This window comes from Chionomys nivalis, chromosome 12, assembly GCF_950005125.1.
Source record: "Chionomys nivalis chromosome 12, mChiNiv1.1, whole genome shotgun sequence".
NCBI classification, from domain to species: domain Eukaryota; kingdom Metazoa; phylum Chordata; class Mammalia; order Rodentia; family Cricetidae; genus Chionomys; species Chionomys nivalis.
The window spans coordinates 36,972,789-37,000,544 of NC_080097.1; the positions used below are offsets into that span (position 1 = coordinate 36,972,789).

The 27,756-nt window shown below is 43.6% G+C and overlaps 1 protein-coding gene across 2 annotated transcripts in view; it reads right to left on the reverse strand.

Annotated features, from left to right (window-relative positions):
- Positions 1 to 27,756, reverse strand: part of Enox1 (ecto-NOX disulfide-thiol exchanger 1) — a 561,234-nt gene that overhangs the window by 437,920 nt on the left and 95,558 nt on the right. The window lies entirely within an intron of this gene.

A 27,756-nucleotide genomic window follows, 5' to 3' on the forward strand; every position in this document is an offset into this window, starting at 1 on the left:
AATGTCTAAAGAAAGACCTTCATCCCTGTAGTGCTGTGTACTGTGTGTGCTCACTCATTTTATGTCAGATTTGCCCCCTAATTCACGTTTTATGTTATACACCGCTTGGAATACAATGTGTGACTCAATAAATGTTAGAACATACTTTTCTGCTATTCTCCCTTAATCATTTTCTACCGCCTGCCTCCTCTCTTGCCATGTGACGAGTTCCCACCGAAGCTTCAAACTGCCTTTCACCTGGGGCCTATTAAATTCAGAAGACAACCCACAGAGCCTCAGCAGCCAAAGGTGAACAAGAAATAATTCCCAGCCTTGGAAACTTAACACGATTTTCTGCTTCATCCTCTCAGCAAAATCTGGAAATCTGGAGCCAGGTGAATGAAAGCGTCTGTTACCTTTAAAACCAAGGAGGGGAGAAGGCTAGAGCTGAAGGGAATTAACGTCGAGGTCACCCTGCGTGCGACCCTTACAACATTTGCTGCACACCCACTAGGCAGAGGCACTGGTCCAGCTACTGGAAGAAGGCCTGGACCCCAGACAGATCAGAACTCCATTCCCACTATGACGTTCTAGTGAGAAGGACAGATAAAGAGAAGATGAAGACATCAGAGGGCCACAAGTGACATGAAGAAAATACAACAGAGATATTATCAGAGGTATTTGTCAAATACAGTGTAAGCTTAAAATCAAGCTGGGGGGGGGAACCACAGCAGAATTCTTAAGCTCATTTAAAGACATGGAGGAACTTTGAATTTACATTCATAAGAAAAAGAAGCCAAGGACAAAAGACTACATAACCTATGTGACAGTAATGGTTGCCAGGGAGCGTGGGAAAGGGCGGATGAATAGGCAGAATACAGAGGATGTTGGCGCAGGAACCACTATGTATGACAGCATAGTAGTAGATGAATGTCATTGTTGTGTCCAAACTTCCTGAATGTGTAGCCTCAAGAAGGGACATTCACATAAGCCACTGACAGGTGGCATGGTGTGTCAACAGGCCCTGTGAGTGCGGATGTCGATGTGGAAAGGAAATGGATCTGAGAACTTTGTTTGCTTGCTCTTCTCTCGTTTTAGTCTTTCTGTTGCTGTACTAAATTCTGGACTGAAATAACTCGGAGGAGAAAGGGCCTGTTTGGCTTACAGGTCATCATCGCAGACTAGCATGGGAAGGAGCCTGCTCAGATCCAGCAGGAGCCTGGAGGCAGGGACTGAAGCAGAGAACATGAAGAACACTGCTTACTGCCTTCCTCTCTCCATCTTTTGCCCCAGGCTGCTTTCTTAGATACCACAGAACCACCTGCCTGCTCAGGGGTGGCACTGCCCCACGGTGGGATGGCCACTCCCACACTGATCATTAATCAAGAAAATATTCCACAGGCTTGCCTACAGACCAGTGTGATGAAGGAATTTTCTGATTAAAGTTCCATCTTCCCAGACAGCCCTAGCTTGTGTCAAGATGACAGAAAACTAACCAGCACACATCGTTGGTGGTTGTACATAACACACATATATGTGTGTGACTATATATGCATACATGTGTGTGGGAGATCACATGTAAATGCACGTAACTCTGATATAGTGATTTTGTAATTCAAAGTAAACTTTGAATAATTTCACCACTTTTCCAAGAAATATAAAGAACGACTGTGCTCTCCATGAACTTCAAGGAGGCTGAGGGTAAATGAGAAGTCTTACTAAGCTCTCACAGCCAGTCACCCAGGTTTCCTCACCCCAAACCACACACCTCTGAATTGCTCTCAGGGTACCCCACAGGTGCTGCCCTTGCTGTGAGAACATTCCAGCATGAGGCCATGCTGCCACCTTCCTCTGTCCCCTCCCTTTGTCTCATCCTGTCATCCGTGCTAGCTAAATAATCCATAAAATGTGGCTGAGAAAATGAAAAAATCATTAACACCAAAGCCAGCCTCACAGCGAGAAAATTAAATATTAAGGCGCAGTGTGACACAGATTTTCAAATAGACACTTAAATTATCAACAACAGGCCTCCACTGCACATGCCCATGCAGTGCCCTCCTGGGGGACACTGCATGCACATGGGAAGGACACACACCAGGACTCGGTGGCCTCGTGGGATCGTGTCCACATGGCACATGGAACTCTTGCAATCATCTTCTCAGAGAACACTAAAGGAACGGAATAAGCCCGCACTCCAAGCATGCTCCTCTTATATATGCACTATGGAAACAGAGGAAGGGGATCGGTCCAAGTTCCAGGCAAGCTTGGTCACATGGAAAGACCTAGCCCAGTCAGGGCTACATGGCAAGACCCTGTCTCAGAAAGAGAAATGAAAATAGGGTTGAGGAGATGGTACAGTCAGTGAAATACTCACTGTTCTGAGTGAAATCCCCAGAGCCTGAGCAAAAAGGCCTGGCATGGTGGGAGACACTTGTAATCCGGGAATTTGGCAGAGGATAATGGGACGCTGGGCGGTTCAGAGGCCAGCTGTTCTAGTCTGCTTGGTGAGTTCCTGGCCACTGAGAGAGTCTGTCTCAAAAGAAAAGGTGAACGCTTGAAAGACAACTGAGATTGCCCCCAGCATCCACACATGAACAAGTACAAACACACACACACACACACAACAAAAACACCGTACACAAGCTGGGCATGGTGGCACACACCTATACTCTCCAGCACTTGGGAGTAGAGGCAAGAGGATCTTTGAGAGTTCCAGGACAGCCTGTTCTATGTAGAGTTCTAGGAAGGTGAGGCCATGTATAGAGACTTTGTCTCAACAAACATACAAAATACTGAACAAACTTTAGGAAAAAAACAATACTAGAGCCAACAAGTTCACAGGTCTGGTCTGTGACATTTAAAGGAGTAATTAGAGGAAACGGATTAACCTGAAAGAACTCTGATCCAGTTTAAAGAGCAAACATTAGGGGTAGACTTGGGGAGCTTGGGGGGAGGGGGGTGTTCTGTCTTAACTGCACACCATGTAGGCAGTTTTAAAGAAAGGCTTCCATCGCTCACTGTCAGGTGTTCTGAGGTCGCCCACCTTATGACACTGTAGAGTCTGAGAAGCAAACAGTGAGGAGGTGCCAACCTCCGCCCTGTGAGTCAAGCATTTTGTCCCTCTGTGTGGGGGCTGTCTGTTGTCCTGCTGATCTGCACACTTCCTCTCTATAGCTTTACACCAGAATTTCCCAAATGACCCTCCTTATAATCACAGCCGCACAGAGGGACAGCAGTTGTGGGTCCCACAAGAACTGACCTGAGAATACTCCAGGAAGAGAGCCTAGGGCAAGGCCTTTGAGAAGCCTGGTCAGTTGCACTCTGACTTAGATTAGAAAAGTCCTTCAGGGCTAAACACAGGGCGCTGTGGTATCTTAAGAGAGTCATTCAATCGCCTTCTCCACTGATGGTCTTAACCAAATGCTTTCATGAGAACTGGAATTTGCCCTGACATGACAGAAACAGTCAGGAGGTCACTCCAAAACTGCCTAGGATTTCAAGCCAAGAGCCTCTCTTCAGGTCAGATTTCCCTGCATATTCTGCCCTGTAAAGACTGTTTTCCACTGCCAGGGCACGTACTGTTTCCAACTCTACCTTCTCCCAACGTGAAAATGCCCTTTCCTCTTTTGGCAGAGCGGGGTGATGGATTTGCACAGACAGCGCTAGAAGGGCAGCTGATGAGAGAGAACTGGAACTAACTCAGCCATGCTGGATCTGTCTGTCCTAAAGATTCTGAGCCTTGGGAGGTATTAAGGCAGTGTCAGGGATGGGCTAGGGCTGGGAGGCCTGGAGATCAAACAAGCACACAGCAGGAATGGTGGGAAGAAAGCAGAGCAGATACAAGGAGGATCCAAGATGGAAGCCAACGCTGAAAGGAAAAGTCCAAGTTCTCAGCACAAAGGAGATTTATTTGCCCTGGGAATAAGAGAAAAGACGGGAGATACAGGACAAGGGATGAGGGAAAGGGACCAAGGGAGAGAGGAAAGAGGCATTTGTCCCGGAGGGGGACAGAGGACTGCTTCTGGATGGAGAGGAGACAGACATGGCACAGAAGAAAAATGGTAGCACAGGGGGAAACTCAGTGTTAGGATGAGGTGTTTTATTTTAACTGGGTATGTTAATTAGGTGAACCAATTGGGGCTTTTCATTGTTGGACTTCATTAATTGGATAGCTGGACCTTGGTAGTAAGCCTCAGGAAGAGGAAGTGGCCAAATAAGAGAATAGACTTTGAAGTCTAGCTTTAGGAATGTAATCTTATGGTTTTTAGCAAAGTCACAGGAATGGGGAGAAGGGAGGGCCTGCCAGTCCCATGCTTGCCATATGAGCCATGCTCGCCATTCATGAGCCATGCTGGCCAGAGTCCCTTCAAACACACCACCATGTGGCATCTCAAAGTGACTTCAGAGGTCAGGAACAAAAGGATTCAAAATGCAATGGCACCTACCACTGGCAATGGAAAGAGCTGTGTGTGTGGCCACAAATAAGGGAAATTCTGGCTCCTCCTCACTCCTGACAGTGCAAACCACCTCCCTCAGCACCCCACTTCTCCCTCACTTCACAGTTCCAGCCCACATTAAATGCCCCATTATGTTTGTTTGACACTTGATGCTATGAGAACACCAGCGACCACTTTGAGGCACGTGTAGAACCGCATGCTCTCTCGCCAAAGCACTGTTTGCCTTTTTTGTCTTTCCCTTCCCACAAGCACTGTTAAATAAATATAGAGCCAAAGGGAGGGACAATGTACAAACTACACAGTGCGCCACTGTGAAAGAAACTGCATCCACACCCGTGATCTTTTGAGGAGGATCTGGGCTTTGTAGAGTGCCCTGTTCGTCTGGTTTGTTTGGGCTCTATAAATAGATGATCCTTCACTTGTGCTGGTTCAGCTTACAATGGTGCCTACTATATACATTGTGGCATCTGGATGTTCAGTTCTGAAGTCCTCTAGAGCTAGCAATGTGTGGACCAGTGTTCTCTTGCAATGCCAGGCATCAGTAGAGCATCATGGCTCCCAGCCATTGAGAAGACCACCAGGGGCCATCCACTAAGAAATGCCATCACTAAGCTGTGATGTTCAGCGGGTAGGTATATGAAATGCCTTTTGACTGCAGATAGTTTTCTCAGGACACTATGGGTATTACATGGCGTAGCCCCATCATAAGCTGAGAAGAATTTGTCCCATGGCTTTCATTCCTCTGGACTTCTCCAGTACAGAACTGGCAAGGCAACAGAACAGGATCTCCACCAAGATGAGTAGTGTACCCTCAAACTACGAGCCCAGAACAAACTCTTCCTCATTCAGCTGCCTTTGCTGGCATTTTGTCACCCCAGAGAGAAAGGTAATGAACACATACACTCTATGTCAGCGGAGGATTAAAGGCCACTGGCATCAGGGACATACAATAGATCAATCCTAAACTGAAAAATCTCAGATACAGACGTAGGCCTAGATGCTTGACAGCTATGCCATCAAGGTTAAATGACCGCACCTCCTGACTCCAAGTCTCCCCATAAGCAATGTGGACAATATTAAATACTAGGCCAGATAAAAATGAAGCTGCAGACGGCACACTGTCTACAAGACTGGATTTCATGAAGGCCATTTATCCTCCCCCATTTTCTCATATTTCCCATGACCCCTTCCTTACACAACAACTGCCTTACTAATGGTATTTCCATATACAAAAGACTGTCTTAAATTTAATGGCGGAACATCAAGTTTCTTTGCACTGACAGCCTCCTGCCTTCATATCAAACTTGTCTGTGTATGGTCTAGAGATCAGCTGTCACTCACAGCAGGTGTCCAGGGATTGACAATGGCTGTGAAAAAAACACCCCAGAGAACTGAAGCTCACTCTTTCAGAAACCAATGCTCTTTATATCTGAAAGCATTAAAAAACATTCTTTTTTTTCTCCCGACCACTATGCTAAAACAGGAGGTGGAAAGAAGAGTCTTCTCTGACTTCTGGCTACCCCAGTGAACTCAGATCTGATGCTGGAATAAAAGTAGGCGTTCCTTGAATTCTTTTCAAAAGTCGCTAGATTTGCTACACCAAACGCTCCCAGATCTCTATGCAATTCTCTTCCATTTTTTTTCTTTCCATGGTTGGCAGCTTCTTCCCTGGAAGGCAGAAGACCCAGGAAGGAACAAGTTCATACCCTTGCCATATTCAAAGACGTAGCTGAGAACAATCCCCAGGTGCCTTGCAGTTGAGGTCTCAGGGCACACATGCATTTCAGAAGAGTGCCAAGGAACACCCCTCAGTGAAGACTGCTCTCTCCCTAAAGTCTCACATAAAAAAGGGGGGTCTCAAAAATATCCACAAAGTGAACGAACAGAGTAAACAGTCTACAAATTGTGTAATTGCTGTTTCCTGTTTGTAGAGTTTTAGTTAGGCCCCTTATTTGCTTGAGGCTATATTTCTTCATTGGGTAAGTAAGGCAACTGGGCTCAATTATCCCTAAAAAAAACTTTCCAACAGTAAAGGTAACATGAGCACTGTGTGTGTGTGTGTGTGTGTGTGTGTGTGTGTGGTGTTCCAGAGGGTGGCACTGCTGGAAATATGACTATTAGAAAGTTGTGGTATAGGAGACTATAATGAATATACAGTATATTTTATGCACTTAATGGGATTGCTACCCTATGAGAAGATATTGTATTGTACCATGGCAACAAAGATAAAAGAAATTAGCTCTCTCATTTCTTTCTCTCATCACCAATAAGGTAGAAATATTGAGCAAAGAGTATAAACATTGATCTTTCTTTCCTGTGTCATATGTTCTTAATAATTGAAAAGCCTTCTGTATCCCAAAATAAGTCAGCAGTGCTCAAGCAAACAGAACCTTACACGCTTCTTTTTTCTAATAACTAAATACAGTTCTCACTGACCTTCGGTGCCTCACTATTCCTCCCATCTCTACTTGGTTCATATATTAGCTTATCAGTAAGTATTTCTGTTTAAATAATGCAGTAGTTTCAGTCTTTGCACCAAAATTCCATGTTCAAAATTCAAAACCCATAAACTCCAACCTTATTTTATTAAAATGGAAACCTCCAGATTAAATTAATTCATAAGGTTCACACATAAAGTGAACACACTCAGACAGCAAGTGCATCATTGCTCAACATGCACACTTGAGGGTGTTGTGAGGACTGTTTCTCCCAAGAAACCTGAGCCCAGCGAAACCTGGTCTGGAAGCCATGCTCAGCCATGGTGTCCAGATAGGCTGGTATTTCTTTAATTCAATTCTACACAAAGTATGCTTTCCTTGAGCACTGTATCAATTCCACAGGGTGTGTGGAAATGAATAAAATACATCACAACTGCCTTAGAGGAAAAGCAATAAGACCAAGTGTCTAAGAGCAGCTGACACTAGGGAATGGTTGCCCCAGACTGAATCTTAGCTTTCCTATATGTGTAAGACCTGGGCAAGCTATTTACCCCCCTAGAATCCGTGTCCTTAGAGAAACAGTGACTGTGACTACAGTAAATTTCTTACAGTTTTGTCATGAGGCTCAACTGAGTTATCACTCACAGTATTAAAAAAAGAGTTGAGCACAGCAGGAAGTACTTGGGGTATCACCATCGTGATTACATCATTACAAACATACAGCCCAGAAGCTAAAATAAATCGTTTTCATAGTTAGTAAAACTAAAACCACAACAAAAACAAATCCTGGGGAAATGGGATAAAAATAACCCAGAAAATCATAGTCCAGGTTTCATCAACACATTGGCCTGAAAAATCCCAACTACGCCTATTCCTCAGAGACAGGAAGGGTGGGGGGTGGAGTAGGAGAGAACTGTAAAGAGACATTCCAGAGAAGAGAATGTAAGTTTCTCGCCAGCATCCACCTCCCAGAAATGCCCTTCCTCAAGTCTCATATGTTCCCCCACGTCCTTTATGTTAGATGGAGAACGGCCTTAGAACTCACCCGATCTAAACCTCTTACTTTACCCACGAGAAGAATTAAGAGCCAGTGAGGCAAAGACTTGCCCTGGCTGCAGCTGTGTAAAGACACAAACAAAACTGAAGCTGGACTCATCCACCCTGTACTGTTTCCCTCAGGACAACAGGAGGACGCATCAGTCTGCCTGGCCCTCAGCCCAGAGGCAGAAACAGAGATTTTTCTCTTGGGAAGAAAATGTTGGGAAATGTTTTTAAATGAATTAGCAAGAATCTTACTGTTTTAAATTCAATAAATAAAATGTTTTATTATTAACTTCATTGCTGACTAAGCCTGAAATTGAGTTTTTCTTTTTTTTCTCTTTTTTCTTTTTTTGGTTTTTCGAGACAGAAGGTTTCTCTGTGGCTTTGGAGACTGTCCTGAAACTAGCTCTGTAGTCCTGTTATTGGAACTAGGTCTGGAACTCACAGAGATCCGCCTGCCTCTGCCTCCCGAGTGCTGGGATTAAAGACGTGCGCCACCATCGCCCGGCCTGAAATTGAGTTTTTCTATGCTTGGACAAGTCCTGCCCAACCAATAACAGGACACCATTTGCAATTAAGCAGATATTCTACTTGGACTAAAATGTATGTGCGCATGTGCACACACACACACACACATGTACACACGCGCGCGCGCACAAACACACACATACACACTCCGGAGACCCTTAATCAAAAAGGAAGTTTCAGAACTCACTGTCATTCTCCCAGCCTATGCTTAGGACAGAAAGTATTTAATATTTGAAGATAGAGCTCTTAACCCAAACTTCAAAACACTGATTTTTTTTTCCATAGGAGGAATGAGCTGGGTGGGGGTGGCGCACGCCTTTAATCCCAGCACTCGGGAGGCAGAGGCAGGCAGATCTCTGTGAGTTCGAGGCCAGCCTGGTCTACAAGAGCTAGTTCCAGGACAGGAACCAAAAAGCTACGGAGAAACCCTGTCTCGAAAATAAAATAAAATAAAATAAAATAAAAAAAAAATAAAAAAAAGGCAGGTCCATAGGAAGAATGAACTTCCCAGGGCTGCCAATGCTGTTTCTACCCAGTGTCAACAGCAGCCCACCGTGGTGATCAGCCAGCCATCGTACTGGTTCCTGAAGGTCCCTCCGCAGCATGGTTTCTGTACCAGTGCCTGAGTAGCCTTGCTTCCTCATGGTAAGCCCTCAGTGCCACAGTGGAAGAGCAAAGCTCCAAAGTCAGAGCCTCTTAGTCATGTATGAAACAACCCTGTAAGTGTCCTTGTCTGTTGTTAGATTACAGGGCCTGAAAGATAAGGCTCTAAACAAACATTTAGAAGTGAAGAGTAAGCAGAAAAGCTCTGTGTGCTCCCACCTCCTCCTTCCCATTTTCTGGGACCAAGATGGTTCTGATCAGGTTCCCACAGTGGCTTACCGGGCAAGAACAATTGAATCTAGGCCACTAGAAGTATCTTAGTTCCATGGTCGAAATAGGAGTTGACTTTGCATAGTCTAGACATACATGAAGCTGGCTTATTGGAGCCTCACTTGGTGTGTGTTATTGAGACAGGTTCTATCCTTTACTGTTATGGGTCTGTCTGTCTTTATGTTTCTTTCATAGATAACACGGGCCAGCTACCTAGGATAGTTGTAACCATAGATTGTTTTAGTTTCATGGGGCAAATACCATGACTAAAAGCAGTTTAAGGAAGGAAAGGATAGGCTTCCATTTCCAGCTATAGTTCATTGCTTGGGAAGCCAAGCCAGAAATTCAAGAATAAACAGGATGTAGAAACCAGGAGGACCACAAATTGCTAGAGCCCCTAGGTTCTTGCTTAGCCGCTTTTCTTACATAGCCCAGGACCACTTACCCAGGGAAAGATGCTGCTCACACTGCCCTATGCCCTCCTATATCAATTAATAATCAAGATAAAACCCCACATATGGACTGGAAAGATGACTCAGATGCTAAGAGCACTGGCTGATAATCCAGAGGTCCTGAGTTTAATTCCCAGCAACCACATGGTGGCTCACAGCCATCTCCAGTGGGATATGAAGCCCTCTTCTGGCATAAAGGCATACAAGAAGATAGAGCACTCACACACAAAATGAATAAACAAAGCTTTACCCCCCCCCCAAAAAAAAAACTAGAAAGAAAGAAAGGAAGAAAGGAAGGAAGGAAGGAAGGAAGGAAGGAAGGAAGGAAGGAAGAAAGAAAGAAAGAAAGAAAGAAAGAAAGAAAGAAAGAAAGAAAGAAAGAAAGAAAGAAAGCCAGCCACAGGCAAGTCTACAGGACAGGCCAGTACTTGAACAGGGCAATCCCTCAGTTTAAACTACCTTCTCACAAGTTCTAAGCTGTGTCAAGTTGACAGTTAAAGATAGCTAGGATATAGATGTTGTTCTTATGTGAAATTCAACATTAGGAAGACTTTCAAAAGAAGAGGAAAAAGCAAACATTCCAAGTTTCAAAAGAGTTGAGCCAACACTCGAAAGTTCCTAAAAAAGGATTAATAACGATAATAATTAATTAGTTAATAAGGATAAAAGTTGCTTCATGCATCACTCTATCCTGCATGCCAGCCAGAAGCAGCAACTCATTATCTCCAGATGCCTCTAGGAGAAAAAAAAAAAAAAAAGGATGCTCCACAAATGTAACAGGAGTTGAGATCCTGGGGGAACCAATTAGATTTAAGCCACTTCCAAAACACTGTGAAGGAAAGCAAGAAGGCATTAGGAAAGAACTTGGCACCTGAGATGGCATTTTACATGTTCTGCTTTGGGCCCATGGAGAACTTTTCATGTAATGGCTAGTTGCCATGCTTATAAAATAAATCCTGGGTTTTTTAATGGAATCGAATTATTGGCTAGTAAAACAAACTTAATTTCAGAGGGAGAATGTGGGACATCAAATCTAATAGGCACCTCAGCCTTCATGTTTGGAATTAGTAGAAAGAAAGAAAAAGAAACAAACGAACAGACAAGGCCAATGCCGGGGGCAGACTCTGGTGAAGAGCTTCCTCGGGTAACTGGCTGCTATGCAGACTTGGAAGTTCCTGCAGTTTTCTAGCAAGGCTTTGGGGATGCATGTGTGCTAGAAGGCAAGGAGACCTTTGGGAGCCAGGCAGGCTTTACAATGGCCTTGGGATAATCCATAGCTGGGGAATCTGGGACGGGAAGAAAGGGGAGAATCCAGAGGGTTCTCTGCCCTACTGTGTTTCTCTGATGACAGAAGCAAGCCTGGGTTTTAGCTGGTGGTAGGAGGGGAGACCTTGCTATCTATCTCCCGACTCCTAGATCTCACCAGAGATCACTACTCTAATAGTGGTGGCTATTTTTGAGTTCAGTTTAGTCTTTCATAATGGGATGCAAAACAGACAATGTCTAAGACAACAGAGCCAGGCAAGAGCCATTGAGATTTTGAAACAGATGACTTCAGTTGGCTTCCTGAGACCTCTTCATCCCAGGACGAAACAGCAAATGGTTCTTACTCCAGAGATGCCAGGAGGCTCCACCAGACTCCTGCAGTAAACCTCTCTCACTTTCATTTCCTCTTTCGAATGGCACCCAAGAAGTTTGGGTCTAGAAAGCCAGAGAGAGAGAGAGAGAGAGAGAGAGAGAGAGAGAGAGAGAAAGAGAGAGAGAGAGAGAGAGAGAGAGGAGAGGGAGAGAGAGAGAGAGAGAGAGAAGATGCCCTATTAAAGAGTTGTGACGGGGCTACTAGACTTAACCTTCTGTTTTCGGCAGAGTTGAATATTCTGACCGTAGCATCTCACTTTCCACTTCCCATTAGAAAGAATGGCTGGTGCCCTGCTTCTGGCACAAACCAATGAATATATGTTAGGTTCCCACTCTGTGACAGTCACCGAACCAAGTCACAAAACACCGAGAACAAAGGACTCTCTTTCTGCCTCTCTGGAGATAATCCTCAAGCCACTGATAAAGAGGCATATCTAGGCAGGAAACAACCTCACCTGCGAAAACTTGGATTATGGTGGGAAGGGTGGGCACCTTACATGTCACCCACTCCATAAAGTTCTCCCCGGGAACAGTATTCTCTCACTGAGCATGTCTGTCTTGTAAAAAGTATCTTACATTTTAGTTATAGACGCAGCGGTCTCTTTTCCCCTTGGGTTCTTTGAGAAACAATGCTTTAATGACTGATATGAGCAGTCAGGAAATGCAAAGTTCTGGACTCTTGTGTGGCCCACAACTGTATCTCTCTTACGAAGTGAATGGAAATGAGGACAGGACTGCTCCCAGGTACACGGCTGAGAAGGTTTCTTGTAGATATGGGGGAGAAAACAGGCAGAGGCATCTGGAAGGGTCCAGACTGAAGAGAGGCCAATAGAGTGAACCAGACCATGGGGGGAGGGGAGGAGCTAAGAGAGGAGCTGCTGACCATGGCTGAGGGTATATAGGAATCAGAGAAGTTGGGGGAAGGGCAGTGAAGCTAGGGGGGCTCCAGAGGTCCAGGGTAGGGGACAGGGTGAGAAGAGCTGAGAGGAGTCAGGACTAGGTAACAGGCATTGGTGATGCTGAGAGAGACTGAAGAGCATCTGCTTTGATATGCTCAATAGGCACCTCAGCCATTTGTCTGCGAGTTCTTTGAGACCTAACACCAAGAAACCAAAGTGGCCAGATAGGACTTTGCCAGTTCTACCTGATAGGACAGTGAACTAAAGGATCTAAGGGAAAGAAGAATGTGTGAACATTTAGACTAGTAAAAACTGACTCCCAGGAAGGCTCAAACATGTATATTTGATATGTAGCACATCCTGATGATCTTCTGAGTATCGGGAATGGCAAACAAAACGGTCTTTGAACCAGCATCCTCAATCCCCATGGCACTGCTAATCCACTCTCGTGGTAGCAATCACTGGGAGATAATAATTCTATCTGTGGTTGAGGCCTAGACCTCCTCTGAGGACAGCCACCCCACAGAGAACAGGTAATTTTCAGAAGCCACTGAATTCCCACATTTGCATCTAGCACACCAAATGATATGACCTCCTCAGAGAGGAAGGATTAAGAGCTAAGAAAGTCAACGCTCCTCCATGCATGGAATCTCCACTCAATCACAGACACTGACTGGGTCTTTCTATGGGTTGGGGAAAAAGTACTTTCTGCCTAATTACAATGCATATTTTGTACTCCAGACAACAAAAAAATTCATGATTATAGTTAAGCAACAAATATATAAGTATTTGAGCTTTGAAATCATTAAAAAAAAAAAACAGCATTTTAGAAATGACTGTTCCTTAAGTATTTCCCTTCCTTCCGGTCTCACTGTGTAAATCATGTTGTTCTTCTTCAGTTTCCCAAGATCCCCAAGGTCATTCTCTCCGGATTCTCTCCAGTGTTTGCTTTAAACAGAACTTGATGCCAAGGAGTCTGCCTCAAATTTCAGGTCCCCTCAGATGACATTTCCCTACATTCAGATCTAGCCAATCTGCAATCTTTGCAAGAATTTTGACTTCCTGGTAATTACAAATCACCTCCTCTTCCATAAGCCCCCTTTTCCCTTGGGCAGGTGACTGCCAGGAAGGCAGAGAGGGGTGGCTTTGTGATGTTAATGAGGTCTCTGTGCAGGACTCAGAGCTGAGAGCAAAGAGTGGGTTCTCTGGGGAACCCAGGTGAGCCAGTGTCAGGGCACAGCTGAGAGCCATTTGGGGCACCTTGCTGTTACCCCTAGAGCAAGGTATTCTAGGTCCCAAGCAGTAATCTGCTAATGGCTTACATAATGGAGAAATGAGTCACTCCAGTTGGCAGCTGGGACTCTGAACCTTGTAAGGCCTTAATTCAAAAGGAAATTCTGGAAAAAATGCATTAGGCGATGGCAGATATATATTTACTAAAGCGCTGTGGATGGGGACATATTAATACATTATGGACAGCTGCAGTCCTGTTTCCATCTGACTCTGAATTGTGAGCTCCACTCTGAGCTCAGCTGTGGTTGCCTCCAGGCTACACTGAAAAGAGGGAGGTCTTGGCTTTACCCATCACTTGTAAGACAGTCCCTGTTCAAGAGCCAAGACAGTTGTTCCAATTTTTAGAAAATCCAAAAAGCACACACACACACGCACACGCACGCACACATGCACGCAGACACACACATGCACAAATTTAGGCTCCTTGGCAGTAGGAGCCTGCCTCTGCCACCAGGGCAGTAACATCATCACCTGTGACTAGGTATCTTTGCACCGACAGCTAGCCAACATATGCCCCCATTAAAGGTGCCCGCCAGACATGGCTTGCTCTCTTTGCCTCTTGTGCCCCCTCTTGCCTCTTGTCTCTCCTGCCTCTTACTCCTCGTTTGCCTCTTCTTTCCTCTCTTGCCTCTTGCTCCTCTCGGGCATCTCTTTTTCCTCTTGTCTTTCTGTCTGACTGCCTCTCTCATGTCCCCACTCCAACATGGCCTTTCACTCTTCCCCTCCGCCGCCCCAATAAACCTCTTGCACGAACTGTTGCATACAGCATACCTAACAGGGCCTGTCAAAAGGTACCCAATTCTCCTTCCCTTTTTATCATTACACACACATACAAATAGTATATACATAATTGAAAACAATAAAATGAGCATGGTGGCTCACCCCTGTAATCCCAGCATTATAGGAGTTCAAGCTTAATCTGAGCTACAAAATGAATTTCAAGGCAGGCTGGCCATAGGGCAAACCCTGTCTTAAACACACACAAACAACAACGACAACAACAGAACCCTTCAGTTATAAATGAAGTCTCAGCAAACATAAACGAAGGAATAAACCAAGCAAGCATTTAAGAAAGATAAAGTCACCTGCGGTGCTCCTGTATACTTTCAGTGGAGTTCTAGTCTTGTGGAGTTCAAATGACAGGGGAAAAAATAACTTCTATTTGGGGAAGAAATCAACACAAGACTTGGCTGTTGAGACTTTGTAACAAAAGATAACCTAGGAGCTCTTGAGACACTTGGGAACATTATTTGAGCCACTTCATTTAATGCTCAAGACAGCCTTGGGAGAGAAATGGTTTGAATGAGACATGTCCCCTACCGCCTCGCATTTTGAGAGCCTGAACCCCAGCTTTCCGGAGAGGTTGTTGGACCTTTGAGATATGGTGCCGAGCCGGCACGGTTAGGATTTTAGAGATGCACGCCAGGTTCACACACAGGGACAGAAACAGGCCAGTCACCACACCCTTCCCACCACAACCATCTCTATGGAAACATGAGCAGAGCAAACAGCTCCACTGAGCTACTTGCATCACATGGACCAGAAAAGTAACTAATGCAACAGTTGATTAGGAGTCATGTTTTAGATGAGGAAATCAGGGCTTAGTGAATTTAAGTAGCTCATTCTAGCTTCTCCAGGTAAACGGCAGATGGGATCTAAATGTGCGCTACCAATTATTTCTGCTTATCAGTGTCCTAAGAAATTTTCAACCAGGATTAGACTATTTCCAAGAAATTCAAAGGGGGGAGGGAAGAGAGGAAAGACCACAGAAGAAGGGAGCTGGGGAATGGGGAAGTCAGAGCACCGGTAGAGGAGGTGCGAGGCCCTGACTTCAGAGTCGCGGGATCCACTTAAAAGCCAGAGGAGTATAGCGGCTCACTGATAATTCCAGCGTTCAAGAAGCAGAGACCAGAGATCTCTGGTGCAAGCTGGCTCCCTAGGTTAGAGAAATCTGCAAGTTCAAGGTTTAGTGAGAGAGACTCTGGCATCCACATGCACATCTACAAGTGCACAACCACCTACCTACCTGTGGACACACATGCACAAAGGTATACACACACATACACACTCTCACACACACACAGCTAAACAGATTTTAAAAACCTGGAAGTAAAAAAAGTGACATATCTCTCTAAACTCATGGTCAGTTATTTCTGCTGTTTTGCCTAATGAGGCGAAAGGACGTTCTAACGTCGAACCATATAGAAGTTCGCCCGCAATGAACGGGGTTGGCTCACCATGTGGCCCTTCTGATTAACGAAGTCCCTTACAGACTTGTGCCATGCTCTTGTGGGAGCACGCTTACTCAAGTGTGACTCATCCCCACTTAGCTATTTCAGAGTCCATGGCCAGGAACTGAGTTCTCCTGTGTGTCTCCTGGGGAGTTTGGGGAGGAGGAGTGACATCATGGGAACAATGTCTGTCTTCTCTCTTATGACTCATCTAAGAATGTCTAAGAAATTCTGCTGCTTCTGGTCCAACACAATGAGTTATTCCATCTGTCAAGCATATTCATATGGAAAAACAGCATACCATCTATGAGAAATTATTTAGCCAAAATTGAAGCAGAACAGAGGTAAATCCTACCCGAATCTTTTGCTCTCCACAAAAACATGCACATACATTTCCATTTTCATCTTGCCAGAAGCAGGCAAAAGCAGAATTTGTTTCCTCCTGTGTGCGCCCAGACGACTTTGTGCAAATTGTTAATTGCAGTGCTTACTATATCGTCCTATAATTAGATTGTAGGTGTCTGCCTCCTAACTAATATAATAGCTCTTTCCCTCTTCCCTTCTCAGTTCCAAGCATCTGGATCACACTTAACAAATATTTGTTAAACAAGCCGATGAAAGACTGAGCATAGAGTAAGCAAACGACAGTTCGTCCCGGGGTTCTCTATATGACAAAATGGTCTTTTCCTGGTTTTTTTTTTTTTTTTTTTAGGACTAGAGATGAGTGACACTGCTAGACTGGCGTGGGTGACCGTTTGGATGGAAGATGAGGTATCCAGGTGTTAGGGCCCTTAATGAATGAGTTTCACAGATGATTATACATATACATTTGCATATATTCAACAATAGATATGCATGTATACAACCATAATCTTAGCTTCCTTTGCTTCTTCTTTTATACATTTCTTGTACCTATCAAGCCAGTCTGACTTATAGTTTTTCTTCCTTAGATTTAAGTAATTTAGATCATGGAAATCATCACTTTAACAAGATTTGGCGAATGGGGGCAGGAAATGTGACTAACCATACCCTCCACAGTGCTGTCCATGACCTGCTAACCATGTTTCGAGTATGATGGATGGATGCTGGAGACCCACCCACACCCTACGCAGACATGCTCCTGGTTCTTGTGAATTTACGGTCAACGGGAAGGGGGAGACAAAAATAAGCCGAATGAAGAATGGTAGCTGTAGCGAGCTGGGAAGCTGACGACACGGAGGAAGGAAACAATCTAAGCAGAGGGAAGGAAGGGCCTCCTGGACAAAGTGTCTTTTATGTTTTGACCTGGAATGGCATGTGAGGCCTACCCAGCTAAGAATACGAGAGAGGGAAGGAGAAGATACGGAGAACACAGTATATTCTAAACACAAGGGTAAACAGTGACAAGGAAGGAGTGAGCTGGCTCAGCCTTCTACGATTTCTAAGAGCAAAGGAAAGCGCTGCAGGGTTTTAATCAAGATGGTGATATTTTTCAGTTTTCAGAGAGGTACTTCATTTGCATATAAAGACATGTGGACTTGGGAGCTGTATCATTATTCTAACAAGAAGACTTTCGACATTTTCCTTTGAACAGGATTGTTTTGGCCATTAAATTGAGGACAGACTGCAAGACTCTGGGGCCAGAGACACTGGGGGCCATGTAGAGCGCTATTTCCACACTCTAAATGGGGTGTTAAAGATAACACTAGAAATGCAAAGAAGTCATAGAGCTCAAGAGAATAGTGAGAAGACAGCATTAAAACTCTGGCAACTGACTAGATAAGGGTTTGGAAAACACTTTCTAAGTAGGACCAGATCAGAAATCTTTAAGATTTGTCAGTATATGACTTCTGGAACTATTACCCAGCTCTTCTGTTGTTGATGACAAAGTAGATATAAGAAACAAACAACAATGACAAAATATACAAATGAACAACTTCTGGTAAAAAAATAAAATAAAAATAAAAAATAAGTTTAAAAAAACTATTAAGAAGAAGGAGAAGAAAAAAAAAAAAACATGGGCCAAAGTTGAATTAGGCCCAAGGCTGATACATGCCAACTTCTGGGTCTATGAAGGATGTGACAGCCAGAAAAGCAAAGCACAACTTCCCGTCTGGGGCCTGGGCATCTGGATTGCCATGGCCTGACGTACAGGAAAATGGACAGTGGAGGAAGGAGGCTCTATCCGTTCAGATACACTCTAGTTTAAGACACTTAAAAACTATGCCTCAAGACACATTTTATAAACAGACATTTCTGTAGCGGCCTGGAAAAATGAGCCCCACATTGACCAAAGGTCAGAGAGTTGAAACTTACAAGGTTATTATGCTTCTACCTCAAACAAGGCATTACCTAGCTGGTGATCAGAGAGTTCTGCTCACTCAAGGTTATGGTCAACAAGTGTGGCCAATTGCCATCCCTTGTGTTCCAGGAATAGAGAAATAGATCTATTCCTACCTCAATCAAAAGTATAAGAATCCAATTAAGTTCCAATTCCCTTTATGGAGATAACTTGGGATTCCACACAGGGAGTGGTTTGCCTATAGAGTGTTTTGGTCTAGGGCTTGAGCGTGACTTGATGACTTGTTTTGTTCTAGCAACGGAATGTTTAACTATAAATGTAGCCTATGACTTTCAAATGGTATATTCATTTCCTTATATCACGTCAATGCATTCCGTTGTCTTACTCCTACCTTTTGGGTTCAGGAGTATTTTAAGCAATTGGAAATTAAACGTGAGCGAATTTTCAGTACCCACTGAAAAATACCCCCCAATACTATCCTATATATTCTCCATTTTATTATTTTCATTTGTGTCTGCATATTCTTTACTATGTTTCTAATTCCCACACCTTTACCCTGACAAGAGGTATTTTTGTTTTGGTTGGTCCCCGACACATTTCAATCTTGCTTTCAAAGAAAAAGAACTAGGCTCTAAGGAATCAAGAGTGGTCATAAGATCATTGTCCCAGTTTGTCTTCTATGATGATAAAATACCATAACCAAATACAAACTTAGAGAGGGAAGGGTTCATTTAAAGGGCAAATCCATCTGATCATAGCCTATCATGAAGGAAAGTCAGAGCAGGAACTGAAGGCAGGAATGTGGAGGCAGGAACAGAAAAAAGTCCATGGAGGAGTGATGCTTACTGTCTTGCTCTATATGGCTTGCTCAGCTTGCTTTCTTATATAGAACAGGACCACCTGTCTAGGGGTAGCACTACCTACAGTGGTCTGAGCCCTTGTGGTAGTTTGAATGTAACGAGCTCCCATAATCTCCTGGGGATTGGCACTATCAGGAGGTTTGGCTTTGATGGAGGGGTATGACCTTATTGGAGGAAGTGTGCCATTGTGGGGCAGGCTTTGAGGTTTCCTATACACAGGATAGAAACCACCCAATGTTTCAGTCAACTTCCTGTTGCATGCAAGATATAGGGTTCTCAGCTATTTCTCCAGGACCATGTCTGCCTGCAGGCCACTATGCTCCCCGCCATGAAGACAGTGAATGAACCTCTGAAACTGTAAGTGAGCCACCAAGTGGAAAGTTTTCCTCATAAGACATGCTGTGGTCATAGTTTCTTCACACAGCAATGGAAACCCTAACTAAGACATAAGTTGGAGAGAAGGACTGAGATATTGCTGTGAGAGGCCTGGCCATGTTTTTATTTGGAGATTAATATGGACTTTAGGAGCTTGGGTTAGGAAAGCAACAGAATGTTTTAAGTGATGCTTAATGGGCCATACAAGTAGGCGCATGGAAGACAGTGGTGCTGAATGTGATTTTGATGAACTGTGGGAATCAAGAGGTTTCAGAGAAGAAAAAGGTTAGCATGTGGCCTGGTCTTGTTTTATTTTGGTGAAGAAAGTAGCTGCTTTTTGTCATTGTCTGAAAAGTCTACCTGAGGCTAAAGTGAAGATTTTGGATTAATTGCATTGGCAGAGGAAATCTCAAAACAGCCTAGTATAGATTCTGTTGTGTAGTTATTAGTGTTAACTCTGATAAAGATTTATAATGAAAAGGGGCAAGCTGTACAAGGAAAAATATTTGAGAAAAAGAGCACCAGAAAGTGAAATGGAGCTAAATTCTGTGGTCAAAGAGATAGACAGGTTAAGAAATGGAATAAAGGGAGTGGTGACCTCAGGGCAAGATCCCATGCAGCTAAGTTTCCAACTTGTGGGAAGAAACTAAAGGAAAGCTTGGAGCCGGGTGTGGTGGGGCATACCTTTATTTCCAGCACTGAGCTGGCAGAAGATGGTGGATCTCTGAGTTTGAGGCCAGCCTGGTCTACAGAGTGAGTTCCAGGACAGCCAGGTTCAGGCAATGAAGGACAGTAAACTGGTGAAGATGTAATTGAATGAAGGGGCCATGTTCCAACCCTAGCAAGTAGCAAAACTTGGCAGTCTGGGTCATGTGGTTCAGGCTTTAGAGTTAAGTACAGAAGAAAGGAGTTATAGAATTTTCCCTGGAGATTACGGAAAGGAAAACTCCTGATACCAACCAGGCCATGTCAGGGAGTCCCTGAATGGAGGTCCAGTAGAGAGGCCATTGCATGAAACTTTGAAATTGAAACCTGAATTGCCTTAGAGAACCCAAGATGTTAGAGGTGCCAGAATTGTTAGATACCTGCCAAAGAAAGCTGCTAACAGGAAGTGCAACCAGCTCAAGAAAAAGAAGTATGTTGTAGCCAGCAACGCTGAAAAGAGTTGGAGATTTGAAGAGCATTTTGACATCAGACATGGGGATGCAGAGTTTGGAGTTTTCTCTGCTGATTTTTGGTCTTACTTTGGTTCAATATGTCCTTGCTATGCTCCCTTCCCTCTGTTTTGAAATGATAATGTGTATCCTGTGCTATTATATGTTGGAAGTATGCGATCTGCTTTTTGATTTTGATTTTTATAGGAGATTACAGTTAGGAGATTACATGTCTCTCAGAAGAAACTTTGTGAGGTATTTTCTCAGTTGAAGTTTCCTGTTTTCAATGGACCCTGCATTGTGTCAAGTTGATAAGAAACTAGCCAGCAGAGTAGGCTAAGTTATATTAGCAAGTCACCAAGACTCGTGGCTTTAGTAATATATTTAAATCTATTCCAACATAATGATTCCAAGAACTCAGACAGGGAAAAAGAGGACAATGATTTCAGGAACTTGTTGGATAGCAGCATCCATTCTACTCAACAGAAAGGAGAAAAGCAATCCAGAAGCATTTGTAGAAGATTTTTACAAAGAGCTATTGTACAAATGGCTACACCTCCTTCAGGGGGCACTGGAAAACACAGTATTAACTATGCTTCTGGGACAGAGCATAGATCTAGGTGGACAGCTGCTAGTGTTTAGCACCCAAGTCAAAAATACATACAAAAACCAGGAAGTCAAGAAAATGAATGTGTCCATTTGAATAAGAAAGGTTACAGTAGGCTCATATGTTTGAATACTTGGTACCAGTGGGTGGAGCTGCTTGAGGAGGAATAGGAGGAGTGGCTTTGTAGGAAAAGATGTACCACCGTGGATGAACTTCGAGGTTTCAAAAGTTCATACCTTTCCTAATATCTCTCCGCCTACTTGCTGGTTAAGGTGTGAATTTTCAGCTGCTCCTGCCACCATGCCCTTGGACTCTAACCCTCTGAAACTGTAAGCCCAAATCTACACTTCTTTTCATAAGTTGTCTTGGTTATGGTGGTTTGTCACAGCAATAGAAAAGTAAATATGATAATGAATAAAAAAAATTCAGAGGACAATGAAGAACTCAAGAAGCCGAGCTGATAAGACACAATTCAGAGCTTACAAGATTAGAGAAAAACTGAGATTAAAAAGAGGATTCAGAGAATCGGAATAATAATGAAAATAAAACCAGGAGATTGCCCGAGATGCTTGGTGGATAGATGCAGGACTAAGTACCAATTCAATCATTAAGCATTGAGTCCGTCTCTGACAATCTGACACATACTGGGTACTTCCAATATTTAGATGAGAAATGAGTCAAATTTCATTTAAGAGAAAATGGCAAAATCAGCTGCTCCAAAATGCAGGTTTCATTTTCATGCAAATGGGCTGCTTCAGGAGTATGTACATTGTATTCATTTTTCCATTCAGTTTTATGTCTATGAATCAACCAACACAGATAAAATGTACATACTGCATCAAAATTCTATATGACCTTACAGACATAAACATCGTAACATAATGATGAATGAATCTACGCCTGTCTCTGTATATACACGCACTCAGGACTTTCCGAATCTATGCCTGTCTCTGTATATACATGCACTCAGGACTTTCCGAATCTACGCCTGTTTCTGTATATACATGCACTCAGGACTTTTCGAATTCTTTACCAAATGGAACTTTGTTTTGCTACCATTTTTCCACGGCTCTCTGTGCTTTCTTCTTTTCTAAGTCTTTGCCTCTACATTTCAACCTAAAACTATTTACAGTGGGAAAAGTAAGAAAAGATGCTAGTTCCTGTGACATTTCAAACCCTGCCCCATTTTACAAAATACATATGAGTCTGCATCCCAAGAGAGTCCATAAGACTGTCCATGATCCCTTTTGGCTCCTACACACAGAGGCCTGAGAAAGATGAGAAGCCATAATCTTTGGCACATCACACCACCAGACAGCAGAGTAGCATCCACCACTCTGCCTTCTACTTTCTCTTGAGAGCACAAGGAGTCTGAGGACCAAAGATGATCCTGAGAGGGCTGCATCAAGAAGATCCCTTTTGGCAGAATAATCATCAGTCTTGCTTAAAAATAAGATTGGGGACAAAAGACAAGCAGAGTTTAAGAAGACCATTGGTCCAGAAGGTACACAGATAGTTAAGATAATAAAGCTGGTCAACTGTCCAAGCTTAAGCTATTAACATACTCAGTCTAAACAAGTATTCATAAGGCCATGGTGTTTGATAAACATCAACTGAGGACAGTGACCATCCAGCCCACATTTCCTCACCAAGTGACACGGGGCTGGCAATTCAGTGGCAGGGCCACACGTACTCTCTATTGTTTACTCCTTTCCATGTCATAACTCACTCATATCCGGGAGGGTTTAACAAGTGGAGATAGCTTCTCAGTTAGCAAAATTAAGTCTGCATTCTATTTGAGAGGCAATACGTGCAAGCAAAGAAAACCTTTGGAAAGTTACATTTGTGCCCTGGCTTCTGAAGTGAGATTTTTCCATCAACTCCATCCAAGAACTTTTTCTTATTATGACTTCTACAGTGTTTTCATCGTTCAAAGTCTGCAAGCTTCAAATCCCATCTGCAAGATACATCTAGAAACCTGATGATGATAATACAGACAATGTATGGAATAGAAAAACCGCAACTTTCCCCATCTATGCTAAACACTTTGAAGAACATTCTGGAATCTGCCAGCTAGTGCGGAAAAAGGACAGGAGTTGGGTGAGATGACGTGCACACTGCCTGAGCAGTCCGTCAAAGGAACAAGTTAGTACAACAGTCACTATTTGGACATTAAATCTAAGGCCTAGAGGCGGAACCTGGGATGGAAACCCATCAAATTTGTTTAGTCGCATCCTTCACAGCTGTCATTCCCCGCAAGTGCGAGAGTCAAGCTGACCCTAACTTGCTCTCACAAGACATTCCCAGTCTAGGGACTGAAGACATTAACAGCTTCTCTCTCCCTGATGCACTGCCCAGCATTCTTTACCAGTCACCACCAGCGCGTCTCTAGCTCAGCTCCTTCTCTCTGGTACTCCCATCTGATTACCACAGAAACTCCTAATCATTAGAATCCTTGCCTAGTTGGTGATTCTTCGAAAATCCTTCCAATCCATCTTCAACAACAACAAACAAACCAAAAAACAAAATCCTTTCTACAATACAAAAGGGATTATACCCTCACATCTGCTTAAAATGCACAATACCATCTCAGACTAAATCTACATTAACTATGTGACAGGAGAAACCCTCCAAACATCACAGAAGCTAACTTGACCCAATTTTTTGTTGTGCCTCATATTACTGTGCACACGCACGTGTGTGCGTGCGCACACACACACACACACACACGAGCCACGTCTTATTTCTAAGACTTCACTCACTCAAGCCTCTCCACTTCCTCACCATCCCCAATCTCTCTTAGGCATCCCTACCAGCTACACCTCCATGTTCATTCATATTCACCTCCTAGAAGCAAGCCTTACTCTTAAGACTCTCCATACTTGAAGTAGCTGTGTGAGCCAATGCTAATATTTCTGTTTGATAATCCATCTCTGTATCTCTGAATAAGCCAATGGTGATACAGAGCTATGGGACGAAATAGAGGAAGGGGATTTTAATCCACAGACCCAAGGGAACTTTGTGTATGATAAAAGTGGAAAAACTATGAATTCTAAAATGATACGGTTGGGTTAAGTATACTGAAAAACAATTTACGATCCTTACCAGCTATTTCTCTCTCAAATTCCAAATCACCCAATTTTTAAGGAACAATTTCTATAATCTTGGGGCAAGGAGATTTTCTCCAGGAATAATTTTTCAGACCAATACTACAGATTGAAACATTTGATTAATTAAGTATGTCTTCAATGTAGGGGCTATTCTAAGTCCAGGTGAAAAGACAATAATCAAATGGGGGGGTGGGTAATGCATATTTGGCACAATGCCGCCGACTGCTTAACTTATTTTGAGTTAACTGGCAGAGAGCTAATCTAATATGTAAAGAGCTCTCGTAGAGCAAACCAAACACACAGAAAAACCCAAAACATGCTGCTAGAAAAAGGTAAACCAAGTGACGAGAAAAGCACACAAGTGCCTCGGAATTGCCCTGAAGTATTTAAATTTCAAAATAAATTAAACTCTAATTTTAAATGATGATTGCATAGAGAAATAAGGATTGAAGGGTTAATGAAGGCAAGGCACCCTGAGCACTAAACCCCACTGGCAAGACAATGAACTGATGGAAAGCTCTCAAAAACAGTGGAAAAGGACTCAGAATTTTCACCATAATTTATCCCAGTAAACAATTTAAATGTCATCAACAAGAGGCCAGTAAATTATAGTAGCCCTTTGACAGTAAACCTAATTTTGTTACTTAATATCATATATCCAAATGATACATATGTCCATAAATCAGGGTTAATGATGCACGTTACAAATTTTTCAAAATTTGGGTTAAAATTATATAGTTCTATTTTAAAAATAAGTATGTCCATACGTTCATAAGAAAAAGAAAACCAAAAAAAAAAAAAATCTTATCCCAGCACTTGGGAGGCAGAGGCAGGCGGATCTCTGTGAGTTCGAGACCAGCCTGGTCTACAAGAGCTAGTTCCAGGACAGGCTCCAAAGCCACAGAGAAACCCTGTCTTGAAAAAGCAAAAAAAGGTCTGCAAGGTCCTTAGCTGTGGAACAGTTTCCTGCCATTTCACTAAGGCTACCAACCCAGAGCAGTGAGTTCTTGACTAGAGGGCAGGCCTCAAGGTCCCCGCCAGGGAAAGCGGGCCCCTGCTGCTGGGGCTGCAGTCTCTGCTGTGATCTGCTGGACCTGCTCTGCCTGCGCCCTACTTCCATTAGTCCCTGGCTCATTGGGGCATCCAGGAGTTCCTGTGTAGGTGCCGAGAAGTTTCATCGGGACGGGTGAGTGTGTGCTATCCTGGGGAGGACTGTCCAGGTAGAGAGCACAAACACCCCTCCCCCAGCTCCTGCTGCAGGGCTTGCTCTCCTACACACCCGCCCCCACCCCCACCCCCAAACCTGCCTTGTCTGCAAGGTCCTTAGCTGTGGAACAGTTTCCTGCCATTTCACTAAGGCTACCAACCCAGAGCAGTGAGTCCCTGACTAGAGGGCAGGCCTCAAGGTCCCCGCCAGGGAAAGCGGGCCCCTGCTGCTGGGGCTGCAGTCTCTGCTGTGATCTGCTGGACCTGCTCTGCCTGCGCCCTACTTCCATTAGTCCCTGGCTCATTGGGGCATCCAGGAGTTCCTGTGTAGGTGCCAAGAAGTTTCATCGGGACGGGTGAGTGTGTACTATCCTGGGGCGGACGGTCCCGGTAGAGAGCACAAACGCCCCTACACTAAGGCTACCCAACCAGAGCAGCGGGCAGGCCTCAGCAACCCCCGAAAGGGAGCGCAGGCACCTCCAGCTTGTACTGCAGTGTCGCCTGTCTTCTACTGGACCCCACCCGACCCCTTGCATTCGGCCTTCTTTACGCGGGTCATTGGAATACCACGCATCCATGTTTTGGTGTTGAGGAGTTCACCTGGAAGGGAACGGTTCCTGCCCCTACACTGAGGAGATACACCTAGAGAGTTAGTCACAGCAAAGACTGGTCCAAGACATCAGGCCTCTCCTGGCTCCATTTGAAGGAAAAGATGGGCAGGCGCCAATGCAAGAATTCCCCCAACAACTTGAAAGGCAACGTGACATCACCAGGATCCAGGAATCCCGAAATGAGAAGTCTAAACCCTAATACAGAAGAATTAGAAGAATTCGACTCAAAAGTGAATTTTATGAAAATAATAGAGGACCTTAAACAGGAGGTGAAAAACTGCCACAACCAATTAGAGATTACAAACAAAAAGGTAGAGGAAATGAATAAATATCTCAAAGATACCCAAGAAAACCAAGAGAAACAAGAAAAAGTAATCAAACAGGTAAGGGAAACGGTTCAAGACTTGAAGAACGAAGTGGAAGTAATAAAGAAAACACAAACCGAGGGAAGGATGGAGATGGAAAATTTGAATAAACGAACAGGAACTACAGAGACAAGTACCACCAACAGATTACAAGAGATAGAAGAAAGAATCTCAGACACTGAAGATACCATAGAGAAAATAAACACTCTCATCAAAGAAAACAGCATAACTAACAAATTCTCATCACAAAACATTCAGGAAATCTGGGACACAATAAAAAGACCAAACCTAAGAATAATAGGGATAGAAGAAGGAGAAGAAGTACAGCTCAATGGTCCAGAAAATATATTTAATAAAATTATAGAAGAAAACTTTCCCAACCTTAAGAAAGATATTCCTTTGAAGGTCCAAGAAGCATACAGAACACCAAATCGACTGGATCAAAAAAAAACATCTCCTCGTCATATAATAATCAAAACACAAAACATACAGAATAAAGAAAGAATATTAAGAGCTGCAAAGGAAAAAGGTCAAGTTACCTATAAAGGTAAACCTATCAGACTTACACCTGATTTCTCTATGGAAACCATGAAAGCCAGAAGGTCCTGGATAGATATACTGCAGAAACTACGAGACCAGGGATGCAAGCCCAGACTACTATACCCAGCCAAGCTTTCGTTCACTATAAATGGAGAAAACAAAGTTTTCCAGGATAAAAACAAATTTAAACAATACGTAGCCACAAATCCAGCCCTTCAGAAAGTAATTGAAGGAAAATCACAAACCAAGGAGTCCAACAATGCCCACAATAACTCAGACATCTAAAGACCCTTCACCAGCACAACTTGAAGAAGGGAAACACACAAACTCTACTACCAAAGGAAAGAAAGAAAGAAAGAAAGGAAAAATGACCGGAGTTAACAACCACTGGTCATTAATATCACTTAATATCAATGGACTCAACTCACCTATAAAGAGGCACAGGCTAAGAGATTGGATACGAAAACAGGATCCAACATTCTGCTGCTTACAAGAAACACACCTCAACCACAAAGACAGACATCTACTCAGAGTAAAGGGCTGGGAAAAGGTTTATCAAGCAAACGGACCTAAGAAACAAGCAGGTGTGGCCATACTAATTTCTAAGAAAGTTGACTTCAAACTAAAATCAATCAAAAGAGATGGAGATGGACATTTTTTACTCATAACAGGAACAATTCACCAGGATGAAATCTCAATCCTGAATATATATGCCCCTAATATAAAAGCACCCACTTATGTAAAAGAAACGTTACTAAAACTCAAGGCAGTCATCAAACCACACACACTAATAGTAGGAGATTTCAACACTCCTCTCT